This window comes from Maylandia zebra, linkage group LG16 (assembly GCF_041146795.1).
Source record: "Maylandia zebra isolate NMK-2024a linkage group LG16, Mzebra_GT3a, whole genome shotgun sequence".
NCBI classification, from domain to species: Eukaryota; Metazoa; Chordata; class Actinopteri; order Cichliformes; family Cichlidae; genus Maylandia; species Maylandia zebra.
In genome coordinates this window covers 11,760,651-11,768,861 of record NC_135182.1, presented here as the reverse complement: position 1 = coordinate 11,768,861, position 8,211 = coordinate 11,760,651, and the positions used below count along the sequence as shown (strand labels likewise).

Genomic DNA, 8,211 nt, shown 5'->3' with positions numbered 1-8,211 from the left:
CATCCTCCGACAACTCCGCCGTGTAAACAGGGTAAGCAAACAAGATCTGTCGTAGCTGAACTTTAACTGACTCCTTCTCACTCTCCTGTCTGCATACTGAATAGATTCTCCACTGTCCCTGGAGGATGGTCACACGAGTGCTGAACTCAAAAAAATCCTCGCAGACATCCGCTGGGTCCATACTGGTCGGGTCGTTCTGTCACGGCGGGGTGCGCCGATGTGAATGGAAACAGGACCCAAAGGCAGATGAAGACGAGGAGTTGTAAGTTTAAACAGAAAGCGATCCTTTATTTGGATGATTGCAGGGCTAAAACCAGGAACCTAAAGCAAACTGACAAAAAAACCCCACTAAGAAACAAAGACTATGACATACTATGACAAAGACTGTAACTATGACTATGGTGGAAAAACAGGCGAAGGCGAAGGCGAAGACTATGACTATGACTATGACTATGACTGTGACTGTAACTCTGGTAAGATAAACAGACGACCCGACAATGACATGCAGAAAACAGAAGGCTTAAATACACACATGAGGTGATCAGGGGAAGTGGAGACACATGAGGAAACAGCTGACTGACATGAATCTAATGACAGGACCAGGAGGAGTGAAACTAAATACAATGACCAAAGAACACATGACACTGTCAGAATAAAACAGGAAACACTAAAACTAGACATGACAACACAAACTTAACATACAAAATACGTGATGAATAATGCAAGAACTCAAACATAGAAAACCCAGGAACAATAACTGCCTAAACTAAAGGCAAATAGGAAATAACACAAAACTAACAACATATCAAAAAATAAGAACAATACAAAGAAAACTCAAAGTGCTGGGTCGGAGACCCAGCCTGTGACAGGAAGGTCATAAAAATGACACTTTTTGTGAAACACTTGGCATTGAAGGGTTATCCATCTGTACATATGTATGAGGCTACAGCCTGTTAGCTTAGCCTGTTTCAGTCCAAAGGTCACTAAATCCTTGACTGGGTTCAACAGCTCCTGGAGAGCTTCACTGTTTGCCTGCCAACTGGCTGAACCAGTGAAGGAGGCAGGCAGATAAACCATAGTGTATTGTTTTTGTGATTCATTCTGTTATTGATTAAACAAAGATGCAGAATTGTGTCTTCATGCTAAACTAAGCTGACTGGCTAGAACCCTACTTCATAAAGACAAAGGAATAGTGTCAATCTTCGGGGGTTAGGGGGGTTATGACCCCCCCAATAATCAGACCCTACCAATATAACCCCCATAATAAAATTATGAATTATTTTGCATAAATAGGCTGTTAATGTCTTTACTCGTTTCAAGTATTACCAGCAAAATAGTTGCACTTTTAGCATTTAGCAACTTCTAGCGACTTTTAGGACAGCCAATAGCGATTTTCCTTACTGAGGAGTTGGCAACACTGGGCTGATGTGGAGTGAAGCCACGTTAATGACAACGAGTACAACCATTGGAGATGTGAGCAGGACAGACGGAACAATTGACGGAAAAAGTGTGGACTTTATACCAGTTTTTAAATTGTGTTGATAGGCCACGTAAAACCAGAGTTATGATAAAAATATATGCAATGTTTGGTTTTCTTGCTGAATGCTATCATTGTTTATATTTACTGCAGGAGGAAACGGTAAAAACTGTGTTTTATAAGGAAAACCTCTCAAAACCAATAAAAAAAAAAAAACACCCTTTCCTATTGGTCGAAAAAAAAGTACCATGTGGACCAATCAAAAAATAATATGGCAACATGGCATTTAGTTGTTTAGGAAGGGAGGAGGTTTTAGGAGTGACGGCAGTGTTTTGAGATGTGAGAAATTTGCCACGTTTAGCACAAATCCTGTGTAGTTAGTGTGTAGTGTAGTCAATAGTTTTGTTGTGTGTGTCAGAACAATGAGGCGACTGCTGAATGTTACAGGTGTTACAGGAGTGATACATCTCCTGTTGTCAGCCCAGATAGCAAGGAGACATTGAAATAATGTTTAGTCAATATCAGGTGATTCTATTGAATCAGCGTTTAAATCTGACGTTGACCTAACATCACTCTTGCACCCTTTTTTAATATTGAAACAACGTCAGGTTTTGATACTGAATCAATGTTGAATGCTGACATTGATTGGACGTCAAATTTTCAAACACTGTTAATGTTGAAACAATGTCAGATTCTGATATTGAATCACTGTGTATCATTGTGAATCATTGTGTATGATCCACAAATAGGAAACCCATTATATGCTGGACATAGTCTTACAATTTGTCATGTTCATAATAATATCCCAATAATATGAAGCATCTGGCATTAAATAATAAAAAAAAAAGACAAGACATCTCTGTATCACTAACAAAGTAATTTATTATATTAAAAAACGTTTCTTTGTTACATGTATTGGTTACAGGTCACTTGTTTTTTTTTTATTTACTCGGGGATCGAGCTGGATATCGGGCATCCTGCACCAACCATGTGATCTGGAGTGTAGCGGAGACATTTCTGCACTGCTTGGGCGAAAACTCAGAAACAGCGTTTACCCCCACCTGCTGAGTCAGGCCATCTAGGACACAAACAAACAAAAAAAGAAGAAAGGAGAAAAAAAAGGCCAAATTAGAGCTTAAATATGAATAACCTCTTGTCAATTGTCTTCAGCAGGGAGAAATTATGGGATTAATATGAAAGTCACAAGGCAGAAATCAGCAAACTGCTGCCTCACTTTGATTCTCAAAGAGACTAATTTTCTAGAGATAAAATGAATAAACCAGGTATCAGGCTGTTGTTCTCCTTTATCTCATAGTGGACAGAAATTATTTTTTGGAGTGGCACAAATAATTTGTGTGGCATCAAATTTGAAGCAGAACAGCTGATTGTTCTGTAAATAGTTTGAAATGTTTATTTAAAAAAACGCCTTAGCTGCATTTTCAGGTAAATAGCTGCAAAAAACTTTGTTTTTTGCATAACTCAGTTACTTTTTTTGAAGAAGTAACTATATAATTAATTGCCCAACATTGGGCATTATATACTGTATTTTGCAGACAAAGAGTTACAGGACTCTCTCCCAGACCACAGACTCATACTCATAATACAAGTCAGAGCTTTACTAAAAAAAAAAGAAGAAGAAGAAGAAGAAAGTTTTGTTTTCAAAATTGGAGTTAAAGTTATTTTTTACTTCCAATAGTGTTAACACACTACACAGGTCATGAACAAGATTTTTTTAAATTTTCATTGTAAGTGGGCTAAAACAGTTAATTAAAAGTAGTCTAACATAAATGCTGTAATTTGATTATTTTAATAAACCATGTAACTTGGATGGATTCGATGCTGGCGTGACCACCGTGCACACGTCTGCTGTTGCTCACAGTGGTCCAAGGGAGTTTGTGCGTTCACTCAGACACATGAAAAATAAGAGGGAACATTGCTTATGTATAACTTGCATATTATAAGCTGTACATGTTAACCTCCTATCATGTGGCCAATCTGAAAGTAAGCATCAGCTCCTCACCTATTCAATTTTGAAAGGAGAGGTCCACAAGTGTTAGAGGGAAAGTATTAGTCATTAATGAAACACAAACGATGGATGTATCCTTTGGGTCAGTTCAGCTGTATTGTATTTATATAACACCAAATCACAGCAGTCACCTCAAGGCACAATATATAGAGAAAAAATAGAGAAAACCCCAACAATCAGACAGTCCCAATGAGGAAGCACTTGGCAACAGCTGGAAAAAAACTCCCTTTAAACAGGAAGAGACCTCTGGGCAGGCTCAGGGAGGTGGCTGATGGCCATTTGTTTTGCAAGTTCTGGTTACAAAACAAAGTTAGAATGTATAGAAGTCTATAAAAGGACTTCAATGCTCTTTATTTATTACCTTGTAAACATTTTCCTGGTAAAGTCTCTCTGTAAAGTTTCAATGGTTTCTCTTGGGTGGAGGCATGGGCAGATTATCTGTGCTGCCGACCAAAGGCGGGGCTGCCCTTTCCTGGGCTTGCTTTCACACATTTGCGAATCACTGCCTTCATCAGTGCTGTGTATTTGAAGACCGTTAATGGTAGTGCAACTCTGCAAGATCACTGCGTTCACTATGGAAATCAGTCGGCCTAATTTAAACTCTGACTTTTGCAAGTTCCAATCTTCCTGGTTACGTTGATGATATTCTGATTTTTTGTCCCATGTGACCATATCAGGCAAGTATTGCAGAGTCTCCTGCAGAAAAAGTTGATTGTGAAACCTGAAATATGTGAAGTCCAAGCTGAGTGACCTTTGTTCCTTAGCCGTATCTTAGAAAGTGGACAAGTGAACACAGGCCAGAGAAAGTGAAATCCATAACAGACTGGCCCATCCCAGAAACAACAATAGTTTCTTGGTTTGGCATATTTCTATCATCGAATCTTTAGAAATTACAGTTAGATTGCTTTGCTTCTAATCCAACTCACCTCGTCTTCCAGGCCCGTTATACAGTCATCAGAAGCAAACAATTGTAAATGAGCTAGGTTTGCTATTTTTCAGTCACTTCAGCATCATCATTACTTACTGCCCAGGCTCCCACAAACCAGCTCTGTTGAACGTGTCTATGTCATCTTTTTTTAGCAGACTCCGACCCGGATGAACCGGAACCCATCCTGCCGCATTCCTACGTCATCAAGCCATTACCTGGGAGACTGAAAATCAGATCCACCAAGCTCTACAATGGATCCTGGCTCCCCTAACTGATTGTATGTCTCATTTTCCATGTTTCCATGTTCCATGCTAGAAATAAGAGCACCTGATCACCGGCTAGTCAATTGTAAGCATCCTCAAGAGCTAGAAGTAGCTCTTTGTGGTGGCTTCCCTTCCTAGGACCCATTTAATATGAGTGGAATATACTTGTAACACACACACACACACACACACACACACACACACACACACACACTAACCTCCTCCTCAGCAAAAAGGAGAACCCCAGCCCAACAATATTCTCCAGGTCAGAAAGTCTGTCTGAGATATTCGCTTAAAATTCTTGTCTAAGAAGCTAGCTCCCAAGTGCTTTGGACCCTTTGAGGTGGAGAGAAGTATCAATCCATCTGCTGTATGTCTGAAGATACCTGCTTCTATGAAGAGCCATCCCACCTTTCATGTTTCTCAGTTGAAGCCAAAGTTGTCCAGTCCTCTTGGAGCCCAAGGCCCACAGCTGAGTTGGTACAGGAACAGCATTCGGGTTCTGTGATTCTCTGCAATTCAATGGCAATATTAACAGTCACTTTGTAACTTTGCATTTGTACCCTCCTAGGACCTGGCGTCCACATATGTGGACATCACATTTGGGTTATTTAGACCAAAATACTAAATTTTGCTCTATAAGGGCCTGATATCCACTTACGAGGACATTATACTGCTACTGTTCTATCAACATTTTAAACGAATATCCTCATATGTGGCTTTTATTTTTCTTAAAAACACAAATAAGGTAAAAAATAATAATAATCAGGTAATTCCTTGTATTTACATTCATCGGGCCGCAATCAGCCCAAATATCAAAGAGAAATTAAAAATGCATGCTGTGGAAGAGTTCGGGTCTTAGGAGGTTATAGTATTATAACCAGAATACACTCAAAGGGCAGCCAAGTTAAGCCCGATGTTGCAAAGAGAGGATGATACATTTATAAATTAGACACCAGTTACATGCAAACCTTTGCCAATCTATCTGAGAGTGATTGCAGTCAGTCCGAGTTGGATCTTGATGTTAAAACCCAGCAGTCACTTCAACTACTTGCAAATGGATGCCATCCCAGTTTTACTCTAGTGTGAATGAGCTATTATGTAGCTTGTGATGTCAGGTTAAAAAGTCCAAGATGACAATGTTCAAAATACTGAAACACCACTGGGTAATGTTGTGACTTCAGAGCTATTGTTACTTTGTAGTAGAATTAAATACTTCTCGACATTAATACAAATATTTGTCAGAAATTGCACAATAAGCTTACCTGTTATATTACTTTTTTCTTTAAAATAAGGACAAACCTATTTGCTGGAAGAAAAGCCCTCTCTCTGTCCCAGAGGTTGTTGTCTTGAACCATTAATTGCTGGTGCAGCATGGGACTGTGGGAGCTGTTGCTCATTTCCCTTTGTTGGAATGCCTGGTTCATTAAATTGACTGAGCAGGATGGTTTTGAGGAGAAAAAGATGATAGTTTCTCAGGGTAATAACAGGCCTCAGGATAAGCTATGTTTAAAAGGCTACCGCAATGGCTACCCAGCGCTCCCATGACCCTAGCTGCTGGGGACGGCACTGGCCAGACACAATTAGTGGTCACAGATACCTAGGTGCTTGTGTGTTTGTATGTGTGGGTGGGTGGATGCTTGCATGCTTGGATGGATGGGCGTGTATGAAAATGTGTGTGCACATATACTGTGTGTGTGTGTGTTTATTTGTAAGCCCATAAAACCCACATTCCAGATTCAGTGTCAGTGGGTGTGTTCACCCTGTCTGTCTGTTGATGATGGCTGTGCTTACTGTCAACGTGTCCCTGAAAAACAACTGGCTAGTCTGTGGGTCAGTGGGAATCCATCTGCCACCTAAAGCTAAAACACAAGGAGATGTGTGAACAATTTAATGCATTACATTTTCTTTGCTACGCGCCTTACTTCAAGGAATATACAGTCCAGAGGAAAACAGGGCTCTTTCCTTATGATTGTACACCAGTACCCCAAAGAATATTTGTCCACTGGACTAGTTTTCGGACACTGTCTGACTGTGTGTGGGTCTTTAAGAGCTTATTCTCTGGTTCATTTCTCTCAGATTAACAAAAGAAGAACATTTCACTTTATCGCAGTGGAACAAAAGCAGATATGGAGCCAAGTGTGCGCAGTGAATGCGGGGTTGATCTAACCAATTTGGCCTCATGGGAGATGGGAAAACTGTGTTTGTGCATAGATGAGTTAGTCTATTTATTTATTTTTTACAAGTTAACTTAAACTAAAGAATCAGGATTTAAAAAACAGAAACATATGGAAGTTTGTCTCGTAGTTTGTCCACTCTGCTCGCCGAGGGTTATTTAAGAAGTTATACTTACTACATGTTGAGTTCAAGTTAAACATGAACAGAGAAAGCATGAGTTCTTACATTTTTGATTATTGAGTGTCAATGTAATCATAATCATCATTTGTCCTTTTCTTTCACAGGAACAGAGAGGTGGAGGGACAAACATATTTATACGATTATGATTAAGCAGTCAGAAAGCTGCATTGCATTCCTAACTGACACACATTAGGCAGAACCATTGCTGCAGGAATCACAGGCTGTAGTGACGGCCCTTGTTTCAAACCAAATTAAATAGTAACATTTTTAGTGTGTTTAGCTTGTTTTGTTTAAACTGTAGTTTCTTTTGTAAATGCTTTCTATGCTTAACAATTTACCCTCCCAGCTGCAAATCATTTTTAGTTTAACTGATAGATGTCCTAAAATATCCACAGACTTCAGGACTTGACTGGATTTGCATTTGTGTGGGTTTTTTTCTTGTTTTTACAAAATGTGATGTTCACTTCAGTTGCTCAGCGAACCGTGTCGAGGCTCACGAAAGCCTCTGGTTAGCTTCACTGTACCTGCTCGGGACCGACAGGCTTTCCGAGACTTCGTACACACAAACAGCCCAGCCCGACCGCTCGCTCCCTCTCACACACACAAACAGTTCTGTATGGCAGTTCTATTGGGGCTCTTCACATTGTCCAGACGGCCCAGTGTCAGGCAGTGAAATGAATGGCTGTTTATATTAGAAGGCTGGTTTAATGAATTAGACCCACAGCTCCTCTGTGTCAGCACCAGGAACACAGAGACCAGACCCTCTCCCTTCCTTACCCCTTATACACGGCAGGGGGCGGGGACACCCTGATTGCATCCTGTGGGACGGGTGACTCAGGGCGCCCGACGGCGCCCCTCTAAGGGCTCCCTGCTTATTTACAAAAGGCATCTGGCAGAAGCTGTGCATGGACCCTTCTCTTGTTCCACATCCCCCTTTTTGTTAAGCTCACCTATCACATCTCCCCCATAGTAGCTGAGATGGGCAGAGGCTTGCATGTTTATATACACGTGTGGGAGGGTGAACCAAGTGGAGAGGATTACTGAGCAGCTCGCACATGTTTGAACAAATATGTATACAACATGAGGTTTGCCACCCAGCCGTACATATATACAGGCCTCCAATGAGACCCACCTCTGTTTCTACTCACTCTGCCGAAAA

At 40.6% G+C, this 8,211-nt stretch overlaps 1 long non-coding RNA gene across 1 annotated transcript; it reads right to left on the bottom strand.

Moving 5' to 3' along the window:
- Positions 1-2,339: 2,339 nt before the first annotated feature.
- On the bottom strand, positions 2,340-7,585 carry LOC143413006 (uncharacterized). Its single transcript, XR_013093562.1, has 2 exons — positions 5,106-7,585; positions 2,340-2,555 (listed from the first exon to the last, which is right to left on the bottom strand). It is a non-coding gene; the product is annotated as an uncharacterized LOC143413006 (long non-coding RNA).
- Positions 7,586-8,211: the final 626 nt, after the last annotated feature.